This window comes from Balaenoptera borealis (genome assembly GCF_965194805.1).
Source record: "Balaenoptera borealis genome assembly, chromosome: 2".
Taxonomy (NCBI): Eukaryota; Metazoa; Chordata; class Mammalia; order Artiodactyla; family Balaenopteridae; genus Balaenoptera; species Balaenoptera borealis.
Genome location: NC_138867.1, coordinates 132400759 through 132422106, shown reverse-complemented (window position 1 = coordinate 132422106; position 21348 = coordinate 132400759). Strand labels below are relative to the sequence as shown.

Here is a 21348-nt window from a genome sequence, read left to right as displayed (position 1 = left end):
TCAAATATATTTTAATCCATGCGTCCACAAGGAAATTTTAAAAATAAACAAAAAAACCTCAGTGATCATCTTCAGAAGATATTAAGAAATCAATTCATTATTTTGAAAACTAGTAAATAAAAGGAAACAATTAAGCACTTGTTCTGTCTTTCCTGTAAGAACTGTGCCTCAGCCTCAGGCAACCAAATAGTAAAGGAGAGGAAGCTGCTCTTTACATAAGAATTCCAACAAATAAAATGAAAAAGGAAGGAAGAAGGATTGACTTGGGATATCATCACTTGTTATGAATTAGTTGATCTAACTGAAAGTATTACAAAAACAGAAGTAACTTGACATAATGGGTCTTTTGATGGAATCAATACCACCTCCTATGAAGAAATCATGCCTCCAAAATCAAGCAGGAGTCTGATCAAGACTTTAGACGCAGGGGTTGACAAACCTTCTCTCTGAAGGGCCAGGTAACAAATATTTTAAACTTTACAGGTTATATAGCTCTAGTCTCTGTTGCAACTATTTATTCAGCTCTGCTGTTGAATAGTACAAATACCAGGCATAGACAATAACTAAACAAATGGGCATGGCTGTGTTCCAACAAAACTTTGTTTACAAAAAAGAGCAGGGGCTAGATTTGACCCATGGGCTATAGTTTGTTAACCCCTGTTCTTGACCTCACTACCAGCTTACAGGAAATACAGGGACTGCAGAATACATGAAATGACACCCCAGGGATGCATTTAGCAAAAGCTAAACTAGGAAGAAGTCTAACAGGAAAATCAATCTGATTTCTTTAACAAATAAATGTCAAGATACTAAAAAAGAGAGACAGATTTAACATATAGATTAAAAGAAACTTAGCAAATATTAACCAAACACAACGCATGGACCTTGGGATTTCCCCGGTGGTACAGTGGTTAAGACTCTGCACTTCCACTGCAGGGGGCGTGGGTTCGATCCCTGGTCGGGAAACTAAGATCCCACATGCCACACAGTGTGGCCAAAAAATAAAAAAAATAAATAATAAAAATGTATGGACCTTGTTTGAATCCCAATTCAAACAAATATAAAAAAAAATAGTGTAATTGGAGAAATGTGAACACTGACTCGAATATCTGATAATATTAAGGAATTGTTGACATTTGGTGCTGTTTGATGATGTATTGTGGTTGTGTTTAAAAAGGGGAGGTCTTATCTTTTAGAGATGTTGCTGAAACATTTACAGATGAAATGGTATGATATTTGGGACTCAGTTAAAAATAATGGGTGGTAGAATATAAAGGGAACAAAATTGATAAGGAGTTATTAATTGTTGAAGGTGGATGATAGGTACAGTAGAAGTTCATTATACTATTCTTTCTACTATTGTGTAAATACTTGAAAATTTCCACTATGTAAAGTTAAAATATATTTATGCCACTTCACACTCAGCCAACTGACAAAATTTTAAAAATCTGACAAACTTCAGTTTTGGAAGGATATGGGGAAAGGGTAGCTCTTACAGATGGTGGGAATGTAAATTCCTACAACAACTTTTAAGAGGGATTTGTGTACACCCCATGACCCAAAAACTCCACACCTGGATATACACTAAGTGATACTTTAGTCCATTAAGAGACATGCAGGAAAGTAAAAAGAGAGAGACATACAGGAACTTTTTTTTTTTTTTTAAGAAGAAAAATTTTATTTCAAACAGATTCAGTGGTATGTGTGCTACAGCAAAGGCTGGTTGTAGCAGTTTCCTTTCAAACCTGCACTGATGTATAAATTAGACATTATTTGGGAATGATTAATTTCTGGTAAAATGTAGATTCAATCCAACATTATGCCAATTTTTACATTTATTGTAGACCCTATTTTAGAGGTTAACTTTTCATCACTAAAAAATGAGAATAACCTTGCAGCTACTCCTAAGGTAATGAGCTGTGAAGTTAATTCCTCACTATTGCTTTGAAAATATACCCCTAGGTTGTTAAGAGAAATTCCGACTTCATCCAAATCTGTTATTTAATTCTTCAGTCATCATCTACTGTTGGCTTGATTGTCACTCCTCTTCTTATTTGACCCCAACCAATTAAACGCCAGTGTTTCTCAACTCTTCGGCTAAGGGTAATTTTTTCTCCTACTTCTGTGCACACAGGAATAGTCAAAACGATTTTGCCCAAATCAGCCTTGACCGCGCTAACTCTTCCTCCTGTCGACAGGGATCCTATGTTCACCATAAGCACTTCATTCTTAGACAGCTTTTGCACTTTTGCTGCTTTCTTGTCTCCTTCAGTGCATGCACCTAGAAGCCATCTAAGCAGGAAATAGGAAATTTCCAATTCTGTGAAGATCTCAGGTAAAGCTCCAACTGCACCAAGTACCTGCCCCACCATTCTGTCAGCCCGGCACAAAGTGGGGTCAGTTTCTGTTCCCACTCCAATAAGACCTCCTGGAGCAGCATACTGAAGATCATTATGCTCTGCGAAAAGCGATACAATTTTGGAAAAGATGGGTTTACACATGAGCTTTCCTTCACTATCTTTGGAAACAGTACCAGGTCTGACTTCTATCTCCTGGCCCACCTTTAATACTCCTTTTAGAATACTACCACCAGCTACACCCCCCCTTAAGGTCATCAACTTCACAGCCAGGTTTGTTGACATCAAAGGATCTAACAACAATAAGCCGGGGTTCTGCAGTAAAGTCTCTTGGGGGTACTGGAATTTTCTTTACTAGGTACTCACAGACAACTTCAATATTGTATTTTAGCTGAGCAGAAATTGGAATAATAGGAGCTCCTTCTGCTACTGTACCTTGTACAAATGCAAGGATCTCTTCATACTGTTCTTTAGCCTGGCTTTCTTTTACCAAATCAATTTTATTTTGTAGAATCAAAATATGCTTCAGTTTCATGATTTCTATAGCAGCCAGGTGTTCGAAAGTCTGAGGCTGAGGACAAGACTTGTTACCAGCTATCAACAGAAGAGCCGCATCCATCACTGCAGCACCGTTCAGCAGAATAGCCATCAAAATATCGTGGCCAGGACAGTCAACAAAGGAAACATGTCTGACTAATTTGAAGTTCCCTTTGGTCCCTGGAATATCTGTAGGAAACTCATCAGGTGTACTACTTCCACAGGATCTGTAACATTCTGGCCGAGGACAACTTGGGTTGTCAAATTTATAAATCTTCGCATTAGCATAGCCAAGTTTGATTGTAATGTTTCTTTCTAGTTCATTTTTGAACCTGACAGTGTGAACTCCAGAAATAGCTTTTACAACCGTAGATTGCCCATGAGCTACATGACCAATTGTACCTATATTAATTGTGGCCTGTCTGCTGATAACTTCATGTGAAAGTGGCGTCAACTTGGTAACATCCACAGTGTTGAGATCTTGCCGAGAAAGGTGCGGCTGCCCTAAAGTCACAACAGCCTTGCCCCCCACCCCCGCCATCTTGCCCGGAGAGGAAGAAAGGCGTCGGGGTGGCTGCCTGACCATTCGCAAGCCCCCTTGTGCAGGGCGGGGCGGCGGAAGTGGGAAGGCCAAGTAGGGCCCAGGCCTGGTGGAGGAGGATGGCCGGTGCAGCGGAGGCCTCACTGCTTGGACTTTTCTCCCCATGGATTTGTACAGTGCCTGCCAGCAGGCTGACCACGTGGCAGGCTGACCGCGTGGCAGGCTTCCGCTTTTCGAGGAGGGCGGACAGATCCCCCTTCCGGCGGGCCCCGCCTCCCTGGGCCAGGAACATTTTTTTTTAATAGGAAAAATGGAAAACAATCACAATGGATAAATTATGGTATCTTTGGATGGGGGAGGCTATGAAATGCAGAGATTTGGAAATGGCAACTACTTGTGGAGCTAAGAGCTGGGGCCCCATCAGGATAGATTTAGCTCAACAGATGTTGACCCACTCTGGGCCAGGCCCTCTGCTAGGTGCTGGGGATACATAAGTGATATCCCTCAAGGGGTTCAAAGTCTAGATATCAGAGACGGAGGGGGCCTAACACATCATCTAGCTCAACCTACCCATTTCACAGATGTGGAAAATGAGGCCCAGAAAAGTTAACCAACTTGCCAAGGGCACACAGTTGGTTCATGGAGGAACCAGGAATTGAGCCAGGTCTCTGATGCTCAGAGAATCAGGAGATCTTGGAGCCACGCATTCTTAAGTTGAATCCTGGCTCTGTAACTCACTAGCTGTGACCTTGGCCAAGTTATTTAATGTCTCTCTCCTCAGAAGGATAATAATACCTATTCATGGCTTGATATGAGGATTAAATGAAATGATATACATAAAGCCCTTGACTCAGTGACTGAAAAGAAATAATTATTATTGATATAAAGTAAGGCCTTAGTGAAGCGACAAAATGCTACATTCTATGTTATTCTCCAAACAGTTAATGCCATACTTCTTAGAGCCAGGATGTTCAAGGCTCTGTACCAAGTTGAAGGCTTGTCCCAGGAGTTAGCTGCTTTCTATTCCAGGCCCCAGCCCAAGCAGCCACATATAAGAGAATCCTCACCACCCCCCCACTCTGCTGCCTGTCTGCTCTCTGAGGGCCATGCTGAGACATGACAGGGTAGCACAGCTCTGTAGTCTGTGTGGCTCCTCCTCCACTACCCTGAGCCTCAGCTACCTATAAAATGAGAATAATAGCAGAACTTATCACATGGGGTTGTTGTGAGGATTAAATGAACTAATGCCTAGCATATAGTAAGCCCTCAACATATGAGATACAAGACACCTGTCCCAGGGCATCAGGCTTGGGAGATACAAAAAAGAATCAGCTGCATTCCCCACCCTCTAAGTGCTTCAGTCCAGAGGGGATACAGTCAGAGTCCACTCCCTTCCCATTTCTCCCCACGCTGTCACATTTCAGGCCTGGATTAGGGCCCAGCGGGCCAAGTGATTATGGCTGCTTTGCGGGAGGCTGGCTCTAAGAAGGACTGAGCCAAACCTCTTGTGTCTGAAACCACCCACATGCTCACCTCTGCTGCTGAGAACCCAGCTCTGCAGAATCGCTGACTGTCTCCGGCTACTGGAGCCAAAGCATCATATGCTCTGAATAATAAAGCCATCCAGAAAGTTCCCCGTGGTGAGCTGGGAACACACTCCGGTTCGTACCCTTGGGAACAGGCAGCCAGAAATATCACCAAAGGCCTGCCATCAAAGCCAAGCTCCTGTCCTCAGCAGGCTGGAGCCACAAGGCCCAGGGAGTTTCAATCCCCAGTCCCTTCCCTTTCCTGATGCCTTCTTCTCCCAATGAGACCATGTGTATTTTTCACCCAAGACCCTATTTTTACAGAGCATCATAAAACATTCTCAATAAGCTCAGTGACCATTTGTCCCAACTTTTCCAACCCTAGAGAGCAAAAGTCATTGAGGGTCAGAGAAAGACATAGTAAGACCAATATGAGGCCAATGGAACCAGTCAAATATATTTGGTTCACCTGTGGAAGCAGGCATGGTGTTCTTTCAAGTGGATGTCAAAGCTGTAAACTTGCAGCTGCTCACAGGCTGCAGGTGGGACAGCTGGTCAGATGGTGTATTTGTTGTGCATGGCGAGATCCTTGTGGGCAGGGGCTGAGCCTTGTTCCCCTCTCTGTCCAGCACTCAGCAGCAAACACAGTGCCTAGCACTGAGCAGTCAATCCAAAAACACCTGTCAAATGAATAAAATTGCTTAGTCTGCCAATGGGTTTAAGATGCTTCTATTGCACATTCTCATATCAGCCTGAACTTTTCCTTCTCATTGCTTACCATACTTGTAATTAAATAATTGCACGTGCAATTATTTGTTTAATACATGCCTCCTTGACAAGACTGTCAGCTCCCTGGAGGCAGAGACTGCCCCCAGTTTTGTTCAACATTTGTATCCTCAGTGCTGAGAATGCGATCTGGCATATAGCTGGCACTCAATCAATGTTTGTTGAATAAATAAATGAGCAAAGATGGCAAAGACGGGGCTTCCCTGGTGGCGCAGTGGTTGAGAATCTGCCTGCCAATGCAGGGGACACGGGTTCGAGCCCTGGTCTGGGAGGATCCCACATGCCGTGGAGCAACTGGGCCCTTGAGCCACAACTACTGAGCCTGCGCGTCTGGAGCCTGTGCTCCGCAACAAGAGAGGCCGCGATAGTGAGAGGCCCGCGCACCGCGATGAAGAGTGGCCCCTGCTTACCACAACTAGAGAAAGCCCTCGCACAGAAACGAAGACCCAACACAGCCATAAATAAATAAATAAATAAAAATTAAAAAAAAAAAAAGATGGCAAAGACGGCCAGTCAGTGAGTCGACCCACCCACTAATTTTTTGTTTGTTTTGTTTTGTTCTAATTTTACTGGAGTATAGTTGATTTACAATGTTGTGTTGGTTTCAGGTGTACAGCAAAGTGATTCAGTTATACGTGTACATATAGTCATTCTTTTTTAGATTCTTTTCTCATATAGGCCACCGCTAATTTTGAAGGCCTGTGCTGCCTGAGGTGCTGAGCTTCACTCCCAAGTCAAAGGAAGCTAGCTGGCCTAAGGTTTTTTACTTCAAGATGTTGACAGTGCTCTGGGAAAGTGTGGGGATACGCGTTTGTTAATACCCAGGCTCAGCTGTTCTTAGAAACAGTCTGCCTCCTAGAAAGTCTATCCATTTACGAAAGAGCACAATGGAGTGGGAAGCAGGCTCATTTGCTGGTTAACCGGGGCCTTCCCTTTGCCTCTAGTTGGTGATTTGGGACATTTGGCCTGGGGATGGATGGACCGGATTTCAGTCTGGAGTTAGTAATGGAATCTACTTTGTAGAGTTGTTATAGGAGAAAATGAGTATACAGGTGTGTAAATATTTACCACAGGACCTGACAGTGGCACTACTGCTCAGTAATGGTATCTAGAGTTGTTGTTGTTACCAATACTCTGCCTTCTAAGGCTGCCCTTGGATGAAGGATGCCATCACCTGGATGAAGATCTTCAGGATGTTAGTCTGGTGCTGGGCTTCTCCAAGGCATCTTCCAGGGACAACCTGGACAGACTGCAGGGAAGGAGTGAATCAGCTATGTGACAGAGACACTACTCCTTACAGAGACACTACTCCTTACAGAGACACTACTCCTTACAGAGACACTACTCAAACTGACTTGGGCAAAAGTTGGCCCACACTTCCCTTAAGTCCAGAGTGTAGAATTGCCTTGTGCACAGCTGGATCCAGGAGCTCAAGCAATATCATCGGGATGTTTCTTCCTTGCCTCTGTCTGTTGCTGTCCACACTGCAGTCTTCTGTGTCTCAGGGAGTCTGCCCGAGGTGGCTTACATCCTGTCCTCTCAGCTACCACAGAAAAGAGAAAGTCTCCCTTTCCCGAAGTTCAGACCAGACCTCCAGAATTGAGTCTCATTGGCTGTAACTGAGTCACATGACCACTCCTGAACCAATCATTGTGGCCAGGGGATGCAAGCCTCTGATTGGCAGAGCTGAGTCACATGCCCACCTCTAGGCTATGGGCTGGAGTCAGCTGCACAGATGGGGAGGGAATGAACCCAAGCAACTTAACAATTACTGTCCCCAGAGAGGGGAGAATGTTGCTGGGTCAGCAAAACAAATATCCCCTGCAGATTACAAACCTCTCTGCAGGTCAAGTGGCAAGGGCAATGTCACAGTGAGACCGAACAAACATCAGTTCCATCAGACAAATAAAGTGATAGGATCTGGAGGGATTCCCAGAGGACAACGGGGCATTTACTCAGCAATCTGCCAAAAAACCTGTTCTATAGGGCCAAGATTAGGGTGAGGCAAATGAGGCACCTGCCTCAGGCACCAAGTTAAGGGAAACACAAAAAACTTAGTAACCTAGATAAATAATACTTGAATACAATATTTTATTATTTTAAAAAATAAATCTATTTATTTGTTTTTGGCTGCATTGGGTCTTCATTGCCGCACACAGGTTTTCTCTAGTTGCGGCGAGCGGGGGCTACTCTTCGTTGAGGTGCGCAGGCTTCTCACTGCGGTGGCTTCTCCTGTTGCGGAGCACGGGCTCTAGGCGCGTGGGCTTCAGTAGTTGTGGTTCGCGGGCTCTAGAGCGCAGGCTCAGTAGCTGTGGTGCACAGGATTAGTTGCTCCGCAGCATGTGGGATCTTCCCAGACCAGTGCTCGAACCCGTGTCCCCTGCATTGGCAGGCAGATTCTTAACCAGGGAAGTTCAAATATAATATTTTAAAAATCAAAATTAATGCCAAAAATCCATGATGAACAAAATACCAAAACTTTAAATGAAAGCAGGATAAGTAATAGTGCTGTAGACAGCCATATTGAAGCTTGGGGCAAAAGGAAAAATCAGTACTGATTTTACTCTTATGTAAAATTTTGGTATTTTGTTCATCATGAATTTTTTGGCATTAATTTTGATTTTTAATATATTGTATTAAAATATTATTTGTCTTGATTTCTGAATTTTGGGGCACCACCCTAAATTTTGTGCTGGAGGCAGGATGCCTCATTCCTCTTACCCTAGTCTAGGCCCTCCTGTCTTGTGTGGGATTTGCTGCAGGCAGAGAGGGAAAGCCACCCTGAGATAAAGGGATGTGTCCAAATTGGCATTCCCTAGTGGGAAGGGCCCTGGGCTGGAAGTGAAGCCCTGGTGGCAGCCCTGGTTCTGCCATCAGTGTGCTGTCACTCTGCTACTCTGGGAAAATATTTTCCTCTCTAGTCCTCAGTTTTTCCACTTGCATATGAGGGACAGGGCATGATTAATGGCTTTCAAGCAATAGAACCCAATATCTTAGTTTAGAAAAAAAAAATGGAAATAGAGCTGTTAAAAGGGGCATGTGCTGAGGTAGACCTATCTGCACCTCTGTACCTCCACCAACTCAACAGCCCCTCCAAGTGTTCCATGGAGTCCTAAGGTGTTCCAGGGGGCACAGCATGAAAACCTTTAAATTCCATGATCTCCAAGATCCCTAAGCAAACCCATTTTTCTGCCTGAGATAATGTACACATTTCAGTTCCTCCTGTCTATGCTTTATTTAGGTCAGTGTTTCTCATATGGCCAGGCATCCCCTGTATCAAGGACACCGCAGATGCTTTATTTAAAACACAGTTTCTATGGCCCCACCCTAGTTGCACTGAATCTGAATCTCCAGGGATGAGGCCCGGAACCAACATTTTTAACAAGCAACTTCCCTGCCAGTTGATGGACACCCACTGAAGTGTTCGGGTCTTTCCCTATTAAGTTATTTCCACAAAACCTCATAAAGTATTTTATCCTGGAGCTTTCATTTACAACCGTCCTTCTGAATGACCAGGGCAAGGAGAAAAAAAACACAGGAACAGTCAGATGAGCTCAAATAAATGAATCTAGGTTTGCCAAGTAGAAACAGATCACAGTGAGACCTCCAGGACCCTTCCCAGACAGAATATCCTGGCAGCTCCTTGTTCAGCAATCCCACAGTTTGTATCTGAAAGAAATCATCTGTGCATTTCTCTTTTCTTCTGGAGTAGCACTGGCAACCTCAGGAATTATTTATTGAATTATCAGGTTTCTTAGTATATAATTGAGTTCCTGGGAGCTAAGAGTGGGCATGCCTGTAAGGCTGTCAAGGAAATTCATTTTACACTTCGGAAATACAGTAGATTTTTGTCATTTGCAATGGAAACAGCCATTCATTCATTCATTCTTTTTTCACTCAACTAGCTTGGCAGATTCACTGGTGCATAAGATATTTCCTCTGCTTTTTTCCCCAGCTTTATTGAGATACAATTCTCACACAATACAATTCACCCATTTAAATTGTAAATTCAATTGTTTTTGATATATTAAGCATGTGCAACCTTCACCACAATCAATCATAGAATATTTTTATCACTTCAAAAAGAATTCTTGGACCCTTTAGCTATCACCTCCCAATCCTCCAACCCCTTAGCCCTAATCAACCACTACTCTACTTTCTATCTCTATGGATTTGCTTATTCTGGACATTTCATTTAAATGGAATCATATATTATGTGCTCTTTTGAGATGGGCTTCTTTTTAAAAAATATTTATTAATTAATTAATTTATTTATTTTGGCTGCGTCGGGTCTTAGTTGCAGCACGCAGGATCTTCGCTGAGGCATGCAGGATCTCTCGTTACAGAGTGCAGTCTCTTCGTTGTGGCGCTCGGGCTTCTCTCTAGTTGTGGTCGTGCGGGTTTTCTCTTTCTAGTTGTGGCGTGTGGACTCCAGGGCGCACGGGCTCAGTAGTTGTGGTGCGCGGGTTTAGTTGCCCCATGGCATGTGGGATCTTAGTTCCCTGACCAGGTATCAAAGACGCATCCCTTGCATTGGAAGGCGGATTCTTCACCACTGGGCCACCAGGGAAGTCCCCGAGATGGGCTTCTTTCGCTTAGTGTAATGTGTGCGAGATTTATGCATATTGTAGATTGTATCAGTACTTCATTCCTTCTTAGGGCTGAATAATATTCCATTGTGTGGATATACCAAATTTTGTTTATCCATTCATCAAGGTGATGTACATTTGGGCTGTTTTCATTCCTTGACTATTCTGAATAATGCTGTTGTTAATATTTGTATACAAGTTTTTGTGTAGACATGTTTTCTTTCCTCTGCCTTTGAAGGGCTCCTAGTTCAGCAGATGTGGGTACTAAAACACGTACCTACATAATTACCTGTGCCAATAGGATAGTGCCAGAGAGGGACAAGGCAACATAGTGTAATGGTTAGAACCACATGCTTCTGCCATTACTGAGTGATCTTAGGGGCAAGTTTCTTCACCTTTCTGTGTATCAGTTTTCTCACGTGTAAAATGGGATCAACATTTTTCCGACTGCTGTGAGGGCTACACGAGATAATGCATGTTAGGGACTTAGCACCAAGCCTGGCACATAGTAAGTGCTTGATTAAATTTTGTCATTATCATTTTCATTCTGGAGATTACTGAGTAAGTTTATTGATGGACAATGCACTGTAGCACGAGTAAAGTCTTCATTCACTGAACAAATGTTTATTGAGTATTTATTATGAACTTGGCACTGTGAGAAATACAGTTGATCCAGACTTTGGATCCTACTGCCAGGAGTTCGTAATCTGTAATCTGAATGGCAAGACTCACTGGCATACGTCGCCTCCATATGTTGTGATTTGTTCTTTAATAAAGGTCTAAAAACTTGCTGTGGGAGCCCTGGAGAAGGAAAACTTTAAATAAATAAATAAATAGACCTTTTTATTCTGAAAATGTTGAAACATACTGGAAAGTAGGAAGAATTATAAAATGAATACCTACATATCACCACGTAGATTCAACAATTGTCAACATTTTACCATATTTACTTCATCTTACTATATGTTAAATTTGTGGCTGAACTATTTTAAAGTTTAGTGCAGATATTCTAACACTTCAGCCCTGAACACTTAAGCATGCATTTCCAAAAAATAAGGATTCTCCTCCATAACCACAATACACTTACCACATCTCACAAAATTAATAATTTCCTTATATCATCTAATACGCAGTTCATAGTCAGATTTCCCCCATTGTCTAAAAACTTGGTCTTTACAGCTTTTTTAAAAAGAAAACAAGCCAAGATACAATCAAGAATCACATCTTACATTTACTTGTTAGACTCTAGGATCTCTTTGAATCTAGAACCTCCTCCTCCACTGCATTTGCTTTTGTTGTGTTTTCACGATGTTGATTTTTAAGAAATCACATCAGTTGCCTTATAAACTGTCCCACATTCTGGACTTGCCCGATTGCTTCTCTGTGGGTTACATAATGTGTTCCTCTATCCCCTGAAATTCTTGTAAACTGAAGCCAGCTCTAAAGACCTGATTAGGTTCAGGCTCAATATTTTTGGCAGGAGCAAAAATAGATGGAGTTGTGTAGTCTACTGCATCCTACAGAGAGGTGTGTAATGCTGGTTGTTCCACCATAGATGACACTAAGCATGGCCCCTGGGATACAGTGGTGACAGGCAGAGAGAGGAGGAAGGAAGTGGGAAGGAGGGAAATGTCTTCACAGGCAATGCTTTTGAATAGGGCTTGAAAGAGTGTGTAGGAGCCTACTGGGTGGAGAAGAGGGACAGGGAAGGGCTTTCCAGGTATGGAGACAGTGTTGGGAAAGAGTGCTGAGCTTCAGGAAGTAGGAGGTGGTAGCCAAATGAGGCTGAGAACTGTTATAATAATAAGGACAGGCACTTAAGGCCTATTAGAGTTTACCATGTTCTAGGAACCATGCTAAGTGATTCATTTAATTTCTCACACGGTCCTATGAAATGGGTGCTACCACCCCCATTTTAATGGTGTGGAAATCAAGGTTTAGGGATGTGTGGTAACTTGCCTAAAGATCATAAAGCCAGGAACAGGCAGACTCGGGGGATTTGAATCCAGGTGCCCCTACTTTTAAAACCACAAAGCTCTACATTAAGGTGACAGGGCAAAAGAGTTGGAGAGGCAGGTTGGGGTAGGTGGAAGCCGGCCTTCTCTGCCATTCTGAGGAGTCTGGATGTTATTCCTGGGGCAGTGGGGAGCCAGCGAAGGTTTCCTCGCAGGGGCAGGCATGGCTGTGCCTGAGAATCACCGGCTGCCCGGTGAAGGCGGAGTGGAGCTGCTGGGCTGAGCTTGTAGACGCAAGGCTGGGCGCCTCTTCAGGCGAGTTGGGCCCTGGGGAACAGAGATCTTAAGAAGGAATTCAAGTGCCTCCGACCGCGTGCGTGTCCTCACTCCCAAGTGCACTGCCCCGGGGATGCGGCTGGGCTGGGTTCTCCCCAGGACACCCGAGAGCCTTCCTGCGCACGCAAACGCTGGGGTGCGGAGCAAAAGCAGGGTGGGCCCAGCACCCACGGACCCCTGCACACGGCGAACAGCTCCAGTTGCCACCGAGCCATCCCTAAGGTCCAGCATTGTTTTGGCCACAGCGCGCTGGAACGTGAACTGCAAAGACCAGGTGAAAGGACCACCTTTAATCCCCGAGGCCCAGAGAGGGAAAGTAACTGGCCCAAGATCACACAATCAGATAGTGGCAGAGGCAGGACTAGAACGCAAGTCGTCCTCTAGATTCTATCCTTTCAGGCTGGAGTTTATTTCGGAATCAAAAGAAGAATCAAGAAACAGTCACTGAGGAATGGCCGCGGGATGCCTAATGCTCCGGGGAATTTTTTATTTATATTTTCATTTTTTATTTATATTTTCCCACTTTGGGAATCCTCTCGGAGGGCTCCGGGCGCCCTCCCCGGCTGGCTGTTGTCGCACAGTCCCCAAAACAGCACAGCATCCCCGGCACTGCCTGTGCGTCCCTCGGTCCCTTGAGCACAACCGGTCAGCTGTCAGTGACGGCGGGGGTACAAAGCCTGGGCCTTGCTGCTCAACCTTCAACCTTCAGGCAGGGAGGGTGTGTGGATGGAATGCGGTAACTGCTCTGGGGCCAGGATACCTGCGTTCAAACCTCTGCCCTGGTACTCACTAGCTGTGAGACCTCCCCGCTCTGTGCTTGTTTCTTCATTATTATTATTATTATTTTAATTTTTATTTATTTATTTTCTGGCCATGTTGCCTATGGGATCTTAGTTTCCCACCAGGGATCGAACCAGTGCCCCCTGCAGTGGGAGCGCAGAGTCTTAACCACTGGAATGCCAGGGAAGTCCCCATGGTTCTTCATTTTTAAATCAATGAAAATAGCAGTGCTTCACACAGTTGGGTGTGAGGATTAAATAACATAAGCAGTGTTCAAGGGCTTAGTAAGGCTTGCCACAAGATAAAGCCCGGTATTACTATTCACTTGGGAATCAGTAGGCTTGGGTGCCTGCCACTGACTTATCTATTTATTGGACAAACCTTCCAGATGCTGCATAAAATCTGCCTATTCCACAAAGTATACTCGGATTAACTGTGCTCAGTGTAAAGCCTCCTTGATTCCCAGAATTTAAAGCACAGCTGGGGACTTCGCTGGTGATGCAGTGGTTAGTTAACACTCTGCTCTCCCAATGCAGGGGGCCCGAGTTTGATCCCTGGTCAGGGAACTAGATCCCACATGCATGCTGCAACTAAGAAGCCCACACGTCTCAACTAAGAGTGAGCATGCCACAACTAAGGAACCGGCGAGCTGCAACTAAGACCCAGCGCAACCAAATAAATAAATAAATAAATATTTTAAAAAAATAAAGGGACTTTCCTGGTGGCACAGTGGTTAAGAATCCACCTGTCAATGCAGGGGACATGGGTTCGATCCCTGGTCCGGGAAGATCCCACATGCCGTGAAGCAACTAAGCCCGTGCCACAACTACTGAGCCTGTGCTCTAGAGCTCATTCGCCACAAGTACTGAAGCCCGCACACCTAGAGCCCATGCTCCGCAACAAGAGAAGCCACCGCAATGAGAAGCCCGCATACCGCAACTAGAGAAAGCCCACTCACAGCAAGGAAGACCCAATGCAGCCAAAAATAAAAAAAAAAAAGAAAAGAACTTAAAATAAATAATTAATTAAAAAATAAAGCACAGCTGGCATTCTCTAAACTAAATGTAATGGCAGTGGGAAAGAGCAGCCTGTGTATCCCCCCTCCTCTCACAGCACTAAGCCAGACTCAGAAGGCCTGGGGGTTGTAGTCTTACCCCGGACTAGCTGCTGACTAATCAATTTGGGGTAAATGATTTCATCTTTGTGACTCATTTCCTTCAGTAAAATAAGGGTGACAGTATCTGTTTTGCATGATGAAAAAAGTCAGATTCCTGACTACACTTTGAGAATGGGAAGAAACAAAGAGGCAAAATGTTTTTTCAAAGCATATTTCATAAACCAGAAAAATGCTAATAAATAGTGTTTTTCTTTTCTGAATTTTACCTTATTTAAAAGTTTTACAAGAAGATGCATTAATACATTCTCATGGTGAAAGATTCATAGTATTAGTCAAAAAAGGGCAATCAGTTATATATGAAATGTGACCCCAACTTTGTTTAAAAAAGCGTAAATACACTGAAAAAATAAACAAGGAAATCCACCAACATGTTAACAATGGTGGTAGGATTACTGGTGATTATTATCTTCATTTCATTTTTCTACATTTTCCATTTTTTCCTGATGAGGATATATTATTTTTATAAACAGAAGAAAAGTACAATTATTTTTAAAGCAAAATAATGTATTTGCAAATATTCAAGGCTAAGCAAAAGCAAGTTGGATGTCGTCTACGTGTGAGTCATTAGAAACCTTTAAGATTAAAATTCTGCCTTTTGGAAGTACCTGTCCTCCAACTATGAGTCAGTCCATGGTTTTTTTTTTCTCATTTAAAGCCTCATGCAGAGCTCCCCACTCCTTCGGTTTCCAGAACTTCACCAGCCTCCTTGACTGAGGGTCCTCCTTTTGAACTTGGGCCTGGCTGTGCTCTGTGGAGCTGAAGACCCTTGAAATCCCTGCAGTTACCAGCTTACTTCATTAGACGAGAAGGCCTGTTATTCACCAGTTTAAAAAAAAAAAGCCGTGGCATTCGTGCCCCTGCTCTGGGTTATTGTGCCTCTTTTTACAGTCCATGAGGATCTTCTTAAAGTCCACCACAGCCTTACTGAACCTAGAAGCTCAAAAACTTTCAATGGCTCCTCGTTTCCTTTAGGGTGGGTATTGGCCAACTTCCTTAGTCTGGCATTTAAGGACTTGTAAGATGGGAACCACCTTTCCTTACAACTCCCATTAAGTCAAGCAGATGGTCTGCTAGCCAGCCGCACAGCCAGGCCAGCAAGGGACAATAATGAGCGAAGAGTATAGGAATGCAATGGGGGGGACTTTTCTGGTGGCGTGGTGCAGTGGTTAAGAATCCGCCTGCCAGGGGCATGGGTTTGATCCCTGGCCTGGGAAGATCCCACATGCCGCGGAGCAACTAAGCCCGTGTGCCACAACTACTGAGCCTGCGCTCTAGAGCCTATGAGCCACAACTACTGAGCCCGTGTGCCACAACTACTGAGCCCGTGAGCCACAACTACTGAAGCCTGTGCGCCTAGAGCCTATGCTCTGCAACAAGACAAGCCACTGCAATGAGAAGCCTGCACACTGCAACGAAGAGTAGCCCCCCCTCACCACAACTAGAGAAAGCCCGCACGCAGCAATGAAGACCCAATGAAGCCAAAAATAAATAAAAATTTAAAAAATAATAAATACGTTTATATTTAAAAAAAAAACAATGCCACGGGGAAAGGTGTGGACTATGGCAAACAGGAGCAAAAGCATAGACCTTCTAAAGGGACTGTCACTTTTTTTTTAATTAATTTCTTTCATTTATTTATTTTTGGCTGCGTTGGGTCTTCGTTGCTGTGCGCGGGCTTTCTCTAATTGCGGAGAGCGGGGGCTACTCTTCGTTGCAGTGCACGGGCTTCTCATTGCGGTGGCTTCTCTTGTTGCGCAGCACGGGCTCTAGAGCACAGGCTCAGCAGTTGTGGCACACGGGCTCAGTAGATGTGGCTCACGGGCTCTAGAGCGCAGGCTCAGTAGTTGTGGCGCATGGGCTTAGTTGCTCCGTGGCATGTGGGATCTTCCCCGACCAAGGATCAAACCCGGGTCCCCTGCATTGGCAGGCGAATTCTTAACCACTGCGCCACCAGGGAAGCCCTGGGACTGTCATTTCTTGATGTCAATCAATTGCTGCCTGTTGGGATCTTTCAATTTTTCAAGAGAATTGAGAAATCTGGATCTATATGTGAAATCTTATTTTTAAATATTAGCAGTTAATTCACAAAACACATTTGGCCAGTCTGCTGATCACAACGTGTGACATGTCAAAGGAACACAATGAACTTTTCTCCCTCCGTACCTTTGCTTTTGCTGTTCCCACTGCCAAGAACACCCTCGCACTCATGTGGGTCTCATGAACTCCACCTATTCTGTTAGGCTCAGCCGAAACACCACCTCTTTTGTGAGCATTCCCAGATGACCTCAGCTAGAAGTGACACCTTCCTCCCTGGGGCTGCAACATTTAGTCCCCATCTCATGCCATGGTTATTTTGATGAGTCCTATCTCTCTTGGTAGATAATGAGCTCCTAAAATACAGCTGACCCTCGAGCAACACAGGATTTAGGGGCACTGATCATCCCTATAATGGAAAATCCGCATATAACTTTATACCAGCCCTCTTTATCTGCAGTTCTGCATCCTCAGATTCTACCTACTGTGGCTCATATAGTACTACAGTAGTATTTATTGAAAAAAAATTCAGGTATAAGTGGACCCACGCAGTTCAAACCTGTGTTGTTCAAGCGTCAACTATATTCAGCAAATATTTATGGAGCACCTGCTTTGTTATAGGCACCAGGCTAGGCACCGGGGATACAGCCCAGAGCAAGATGGATAGTCTCTGCCGTGATGGAATATAGAGTCTAGTACAGGGGACTGGATTTTTAAATTAACCATTCTCAAGACACCTAATTCCGACGTGTGATGAGTTTTATGGAGTGAAGAGAGTTTCTAAAAGGAACTTAATCCAGACATGAGGATTAAGCTGGTCACGAGGCTGCGCAGGGAAGCGTTAGCACTAAGGCTGCACAGTTTGTATAGCGCACAAAGGTAACGGGTGGAGAGGGCAGGCGAGAGCGGAGATCCAGTCCTGCCCAAACTGTGCCTTTTCCTGTTTTCTTTTTTGGCTGTGCCGCACAGCTCACAGGATCTCAGTTCCCCTATCAGGGACTGAACCCAGGCCACGGTAGTGAAAGCCGGGAATCCTAACCACTAGGCCACCAGGGAATTCCCAAAGCTGTGCCTTTTTCTAATTTGCAAAAAAACATTTTGTAGTCTAACGGGGGCAGTATTTAGTTCCTCCTCCCCTCCGACCACCTCCTCCCCAAAAAGCTGCTCTAAATAAACACAGACTCTATTAAAAACAGTGGTCTCTCTCTCTCTTTATATATATATAAGTATATATATCCTCAAGAGATGTCCCCTGTACTCCCTTTCTACCAGAACACACCCTCTAAATCCTTACTTTAAAGGCTTTGGGGATCAAGGAAGGCATCGCTGAGGAAGTGAATAGGAGCTGAGACTGAAGGTAAGAAGGGGACAGGCAGCTAAAGCACGAGGAGCACCACGCACGAGGCCTCTGAGGAGAGAAAGTGCCATAGCTGAAGGATCTATTGATAATAAGCAGCCAGTGTGGCTGAAGCGTGGATAGACAGGGAGTGCGGCAAGGGTGGGCTGGGTAGTGACCACACCACACATGGCCTGTAAGGCCACATGAAGGGGTTCGATCCTCATCCTGCAATGTCTCATATTTCCCCCTCCCTGACCATGCTGCTTATGGGTGTCACTGCCCATGGGCAATCCCCTAGACAGCATGATAACACAAACTACCTTTACAGAGCTCCCACCATGAGCCACGCACTGTGATGAGGCCACAAGTCCGGTTCACTCTTCCTTCCCTATCCTCCTAAGGAAGTAAGTGTTCTTTGATTCCAACTGAGCAGATGAGAAAATCGAGGCACAGTGAGGATGAGCAGCCTGCCCAAGGTTACCCGGCTATTGAAAGGTGGGCTGGGATTCCAGGTCTCTGATTCTGAGCCCTTCCTCTTGACTGCCTTGTAACAAAGACCCTTGCAAATAAACAGAAGGCACAAGGAGTTCACAGCCTGGCTACTCAAAGAGGGGTCTGGGAGCTTGTAGCATTGGCATCACCTGGAACCTTGTCAGAAATGTAGGAGCTTCAGTTCCATCACCGTCCTACTGAATCACAATTCTCCTCTTACAAAAATCACGTACATATTCCAGACTGTGAAGCACTAGAGAATAATCCAAGCAAACTGGCATATTGTCTTTGCAACCCTTATACAACAGTCTAGTGTCTCAAAGGCCAAGTTTCCAGTGACTTGAAAACAACTTCTTATAACCAAATTTGCCAGAATTGCCAACTGTGCCATCCATCCACTTACCCTAGTTCTGTTTTCCATTCCAACTCCAAGGGAAAGATCCTGAGAGGCTACCATCACCTCCAGAGTTGGGCTGCTGTACACTCTACTTCTGCTCAATTCCTTAGTACAGATCTGCCCTTATATAGAAAGAAATCTGAAGTTGTTGTACCCTTCTGTGGTTAATCACTGTTCCAAAAAATCTTCTATTTGGCGTCCACCCTGATCTCCAGATCATTTCCTGGGACCCACTTTTCACAAGCCAATTCCTTTCCTTAGCCTGCATTCCAAAGGAAGCAAAATGGTTTGGTGGAAGATTGGTAGGTGAGGGAAAGCTGGATTCTCCTTCTGCATTAAGGCCACATGTTGCGTGACTGGGAAACTCCCACCTCCATTTCCTCATTCCCATCTGAGAAATGAGTAGGATGGACTACATTAGGAATCACTAAATCAGGGGCTTCGCAGGTAACAGAAAGGAAGTTCAATGGCCTAGGTGAAATAGGAAGGAGTAGTGGGGACTGTGGTGGATTAGAGGACGCAATGCCTTGACTAAAGAAGGCAGCCCCACTCAGCAGGATGCTACTGTTGTCATGGGAAATATTGGCCCAGTGTTGGCATATATTCTAATTTTTCAAGACTTGGGAATCAGATTTCCCCCCTATGAAACATCCTATGGTGTTTAAACACTGGCATCTGGCTAAAACTTAAACAAACAACACTGTGTGGGCCAAATAAAGATCAGGTGCAGGCCAAACTTGCCCGTGGGCCGCCGGTCTGCGATGCCTGGCCTGGATGCCACCTAATGTTATGCTTAGATTCCATCCTATGTGCAGCTCTTCAAAATGCTGCTGTAAGGGAGGCGGCATCAGCGCCTTCCGGGGCCCGTCGCTCCTCCCCATCGCGGTCCTGGGCCCTGTCTGTGCCTCTTCGCAGGCCTCTCGGGGAGAGGGCCATGCGCCGGGACTCAGCCTTGTTCGTGGTGGCGGTCACGGGCCGCACAGGGTCGCTTTCTTCACACCCTCCCTACCTGCTCGCCAGCTCTCCGGGCAGCGTCCGCGGCGATGACTCAGCCTCGGGCAGCCTGAGCCACGAGGGAGGGGAGGGGAAGGAGGCGGGGGAGGGGAAGGGGCGGGCGTGGCCGGGCCAAAGGAGGAGGGAGGGGAGCGAGGAGGAAGGAGGATAGAGGGGAAAGGGAGGGAGGCGGAGCAAGGGAGGGGGAGGGGAGGCCGAAAGCCCAGCCCCCGCGTCCTCCCGCTCGCCGCCTGACGACTTAGGGCTGGGTGGGTGCTGGCGGGCCTGAGAAGAGCGGAGTGTGGGGTGGGGTTGGGAGGCACCGAAGGGAAGGTCTTGAGCTTCCGGCACTCATCCCCCATCCCGGAGTGTCCTTGTTGGCACGCGGTTCCTAGCCACACCCGCGGACCCACCCCTGCCGCGGTTGGATTAGTGCTGGGAAAGGCACCTTTAGACACGGACCCTTAGTGATCACCTCCCTCCCTGTGGAGGCCTTGGAGCACTGGGCAGTTAGAAGGGGACGGAGATGAGGGAGCCGGGGCCCTGCTAACCCGGGTCTTGCAAGGCAGAGAGAAAATCCACATCGCCTACCCGCAAGTGGAAATTTAAAGGAAGAAATGATCTACTGGCACATTCTGCTGGGCTACACAATAGCTATAATGCAAGGTTGAATTTGGAAGGTGGCCCAAGGAAGTTTCCTTAGCAATTTTTAAAAATATAAATGAATTGATGAATGAATGAAATGTGCTACAGGAGCATATCTGTGTGCATAGAGAGGACAGGTTTTCTTTTTGTTGTAATGTCTTTGTGTGTGTGTGTTTGGGAGGATGTATAGGAGTCTGTATGTGTATCTTTTTTTAAAAATTAATGTATTTATTTATGGCTGCGTTGGGTCTTCGTTGCTGTGCGCGGGCTTTCTCTAGTTGCAGTAAGTGGGGCTACTCTTCGTTGCAGTGTACGGGCTTCTCATTGCGGTGGCTTCTCTTGTTGCAGAGCACGGGCTCTAGGCGCACAGGTTTCAGTAGTTGTGGCTCATGGACTCAGTAGTTGTGGCTGGTGGGTTCTAGAGCGCAGGCTCAGTAGTTGTGGCACACGGGCCTAGTTGCCCCGAGGCATGTGGGATCTTCCCGGACCAGGGCTTGAACTGGTGTCCCCTGCACTGGCAGGCGGATGCTCAACCACTGCACCACCAGGGAAGTCCTGTATGTGTATCTCGAATGATGTATGCATATGTATGCTTATAGATATAAGCACATTGATAGCTGTATATGAGTATGTGTGCTCAGAACGTGTCTCTGTGTATATGTACGGATATTTTTATATGCCTAAATGTTAAACAAGTGTGTATATATATGAGATCTATGGGCTTTCCTGAGTTTGCATGTAAATATGTGTATGGACATGAATTTGTGGGTTTGTGAGTGTGACAGCATGTACTTGGGTATGTACTGCTATTGTGTGCCAATGGTGTGTGTGTGTGTGTGTGTGTGTGTGTGTGTATGGGACTCC

The 21348-nt window shown here is 45.3% G+C and overlaps 1 pseudogene across 1 annotated transcript; it reads right to left on the bottom strand.

Moving 5' to 3' along the window:
• Nucleotides 1–1649: 1649 nt before the first annotated feature.
• LOC309622848 (eukaryotic translation initiation factor 2 subunit 3 pseudogene) lies at nt 1650–19965 on the bottom strand (annotated as a pseudogene). The gene is made up of 3 exons (XR_014249941.1): nt 19856–19965; nt 18853–18968; nt 1650–5641 (listed from the first exon to the last, which is right to left on the bottom strand). The product of XR_014249941.1 is annotated as a eukaryotic translation initiation factor 2 subunit 3 pseudogene (transcript).
• Nucleotides 19966–21348: the final 1383 nt, after the last annotated feature.